Here is a 4,817-nt window from a genome sequence, read left to right on the forward strand (position 1 = left end):
ATTATTATCACCAGTCTAACGCGTTTTTCTAAGTCAACCATTGTAGAATAAATTTAAAGTTTAAGTGTTATCTATACTCGTGACATCATTCTTTCACCACCGTCCAGTATCCAAATTCAATAAATATTCAATCGTCATTAACGTTGACGTTTGAAGTGAGCATACACGAAAGACTCTCTTTCATACTCCAACTTGTTAAATTGCTCACGCCTAAAGAGTGCGAAGGGAGGAAAAAAGGGTAGAATTGGAAACAGAAAGACGCCCGAGGGTTGGAGTTTTTGGCGAGAAAATTCGCTTCGATCAGAGTAACTCTCTCTTCGAATGCCATTTTCCAGCATTCCTCTGGACGTCATAATTAGGTCTGCGAACATTCGAACGATTCCAGTACCTTCGTTTTCATCCGGTCGTTCCGCGTTCGAAACTTACTCGAAACTGATCTGCAATTCATTTATTCGTCGGATCACTCTCGAATTCTAAACACGTTGCATTTACCTTCATTCTGGCCCCGTGTTTCGTCTGGAAACGCAGCCACCGCTGTCTCTCTCTCTGCGCCGTGGATTGGATTTTGAAAATGAAACGGACCTGGCCAAACACCTCCGAGTCACTTGCAGCCATTTAAATAGCCCGATTGCTAAGTACACGGTTAACGACGTGTTTGTTTAACGTAATTACGCTTCGGGGCTACGTTTACCGAGCCACTCTACCCACGCGTCCAGAGAAAATCCGGGGAAATTCGTAAATCGACAGTGGCTCTCCGGCGCGCGGCCACTTTTCCTTCGATCTTTCGCGGATTCGCGACAGACTCGATAGAATTCGAGAGGGAAAACGTTAACTAGCCTCGTCCGATAAGACAGATAGGAGGAAATTTCGACGAAACGCTGTCGACTGGTTGCACTCTCGAAACGTTCGTCGAGGTAGCGGCGGATTTCGAGAGGAACGTTATCACAACGGCGTGAAAGTTTTAAGCTTGTCGCGAACGCGGCACCAACGTGGAATTAAAATTGTCAGGGAATCGTGCGAGAGGTAGCGAGGCACGAGTAAACGAATTTCCATACGTTCTTAATTTATAAGCCTGGCTCGGTAGCAATATGTTTTTTTCGAGCTACCGTGGATTTTCGGGGGTACTGTCGTTCAGAGATATTACGACACTAACGTACAGTAGTATCTGGACAGTTTAACGACTATAAGTAGTTTTAAGTTGAAAGGCACCGCGTGGGGTAAAGTGAAACGGAAAAACGTGGCCAAGTGTGGTCATGTGTGCGAGGTTGGGAAATGGTTCCTCTTAAAAATGGAAATTAATTAAAATAGATCTGAGTCGTTTTAGTTGTTCAGTCGTTGGTCGTATTATAGTTACACCATCTTTTATTTTACTACACTAATGTCGTACATCGCACTTTATGTATCGTATCTATTGGTTTCAGTTATTCGGAATTTCCCTCCCTAAACGTTCCACATCATCCTTTGCGACTATTCACCTCTGAACTGTGACCTCATCCCTTAGCGACCCCTGAACCCGAAATAACCCCTATTTTCCTACCTACGAACCGTTTTCCCCATAATTCGTCACTCCTCTTTTCCCTGTTTGCCAGCCTGACCGCATTCATACCTTACTCCCAGGTGACAATATTAATATTTACGCTTAGGATGAGTTTTACTCTGTTTTTTACTATTAATGCAGGGTTCGTTCTCTACATTAGAGATTTTTTCAAAATTTCTCGCTGTAATTACTCGTGCAATTAATTAACGTTAATCTAAAAACATCGTAATAGGTAGTAAGTAAAGTGGAGACGAATAGGTTGGTAAATTGGCCCTGAGCCAGTAGGCACAACTTTTACTAAGGCAAAAATTATATAAAAAGAAGAAAAAGAGACCCGAATTTTCAAATTTTGTGGGGCAGTCTTCGCATGACGATCTGCAGGACATTCGATAAATTATCGATTGTATGATACAACGCTGCTAGTTTTTTCGCTTAAATTCCCTTAGCTCTCACATCCTGAAATTATCAACTGCAGTAAGCCGAACGTTAGGAAATAAACTGTGGAGTAATACAACACTAATTACGTTCCTGCACAAAATATTCCACCATTCAAATTCCATTTTAACACACATCGAACGAATTCCGAAATTCCAATATCACTCCGTAAAAATCGATTCTACACTATTATTAAAACGAACCTAAACTGTATAGTGTGGAATTTAGATCGCCAAATATCTGTTTCCCTATTAATACCTGCTCGATACTCGCTTCATCCACGGTCCAGAATTTTCATCTTCGAAAACATCGTTCAAAGAGATTCACAGAGAATTTCCAAGTTTGATAGCCGATTTCAAGGGTGGTTCTCGATAAGAAGTTAGCTCCCAGGAGAGAGAGAGAGGGAGGCCTGGTGCTAAGCACCGAAGCACACCATCGATCGAGAACGGGACGAAGCTTGTAATTGCAACATAATCGAGGCACACACAAAGCGTAGCAACAAAGGCGATAGATCCCCCGTGACAAAGGTTGTAATTGCCTGCCTCGGCTAATGACGACTCCCGTTCAACACGGAGAGAGAGAGAGGGAGGGACGAACTACATCGATTAAACATTTTAATTACACGCTAAACGAGCCACTGAAACGGGAATCTCACGTTGTATCCTGTAATAATTTTCCGCGAGTTGACGCCGAAAACTCGGTACTTCCACGCGTCTGTCTCTTCCTCTCCTCTGATTGTTGTCGTTCTTGTTATTGTTGTCGTTGCCATCGCGAACAACCGTCGTGAAAACAGAGCGATATTAATCACAGCATTGACGGATGATAACGCGTATGGGGGAAAGTGTAATCGAACAGTTTTCAACTTTGTACAGAGTGTGGGAGATATTTTGTTTTTAACGAGAAACACATCTGTCGTTCGTGTCATCGGAAAATCGTTCCATCAAAGTTTCGTTTCGGTTGCAAACTGTGATTTTGGACGCTGAATTTCTTATTTTTATCCGCAAATCACTTTATATATAGTTTTCTGTTTGATTTAGTGTATCACTGCTTTCTATTTAACACGCTTATTTCTTTTACTTTTCTTAGAGGGATATTGCTTATTTTTTCGAGTTTTTCGAAGCATAGGTTGTAAACTGTTGGATTATTAGGAAAAATGAGCGTGTGTCTGTGTAATAGTAACAATTAGTGTCAGCCGTCCTAAGAAGGACTCAGAGTACCTCAAGCTTTGTGCTTATACACCTATATCAGGCCAGTTTCTACTCTCTATCGAAGCCAACAAACCAGAGAAATGAGCGAGGAGGCCCGACCATGTTTGAACCCCAACTTGGCGGTAAGGATTTTTGCTCTTGGACTTTTTCAATTTCTAGAATGTTAGTAAGGATGGAACTAACGTCTGTGTGAAATTTCAGCCCGAAAAAACCAGCAGCGCGACTTCCAGAGACGGATGTGGAGAGCGGTAACCCATCCTTCTTACGGTCACCGCCCAGTGCATCTTGACTTCGGTGATCGAACGGGAACCGGTAGACATGCACGGCTGCGACCGCTAATTGTGTAATAGTAACAGCAAAAGTGATCAACATTTGTTTAGTATGAGTGACGCTGCTGTTTTTTTTTCTCAGCGTCTTGTCGATGTTTCTTTTATCGATTGCGTAGCGACGTGCCTTCCTCGCGTATCAAAATAAACAAGATTTATAATTCAAATAATATCTTTTAATTTATTACCATAAATTCTAATACAAACTGTGCTTTCGACGCTGAATTTCTTATTTTTATCCGCAAATCACTTATTTTATATGTAGTTTTCTCTTTGGTTTAGTGTACCACTGCTTTCTATTTAACACGCTTATTTCTTTTATTTTTTTTAGGCGGAATATTCCTTATTTTTTCGAGTTTGTTGTCGAAGCAGACTACCAAGCGAAGGAGAGTTTCTGAAGAGAATAAAAACCGAAGAAAATTAGCTGGAACTTATAGAGATTCGAGAACTCAAGACCTTAGAAGCCTCGCAGAAGTCGAAGATTCTCTCTGCTGTTTCTCTGCACGAAGGATCCTCGATGAGTATTTGTACAGAGCGGAAATTCATACCGCTATTCCCCGCATCCCTTTTCCCCCCCGCTGTTATCTTCCCGTTAATACACATCGACGATACAGTCGTCGAAACGATGAATTAGATTCTCCGGTGAATAATTTTACGATTAAATTGTTAGCCTGACTAATGGATATGTATACAAGCTCGCTTTGCTCGCACGCGCGCTGCCGCGATAAATTGTCCGTTTTTTGCGAGGAAAACCGGGGGCAAATAATGCATGTTTACCCGGTGCCAAAATACGACGTGCAAAGTGAAAAAGGCAAATAACTCAATGAACCGAATGAATGTTATTTCGTCCGTCTAAAGTGCGCTGAAATTGGCCGTGCTCCATTATCTCTTTCTTTAAATCATTTTTCACCTCGATTACACACACACGCGCGCATGCATGCACGCTATAATAATCCTACCGCGGAATAATTCTACGAACGATAGCCAAAACCGTTCCAACGTGATCCCGATAGGAAAAATATCACGTTGTTATAAATCGATGGAAAAGTTGGCGATCTCTCGTTTCGAATTCCCTCCAATCGTATATTCGTAGGCGGTGATTTTTCACACCGGCCAACATTACGCGTCGCCTGGACAATGTAATAACACGGTGCCAGTGACCCCAAGTGGCACATCGATATTTCTATCATCAGTTATTTCCCGGTTGCTCGCGTTTATGAGTTTCGACCGGAGGGGTGAAAACGAGAGGGAGAGAGAGAGGGTATAGCCCTGGCAGGCTTCTCTTTATTGCCACGTTTTTCGCGTTGTCGC

This window comes from Habropoda laboriosa, unplaced genomic scaffold (assembly GCF_001263275.1).
Source record: "Habropoda laboriosa isolate 0110345459 unplaced genomic scaffold, ASM126327v1 scaffold297, whole genome shotgun sequence".
NCBI classification, from domain to species: Eukaryota; Metazoa; Arthropoda; class Insecta; order Hymenoptera; family Apidae; genus Habropoda; species Habropoda laboriosa.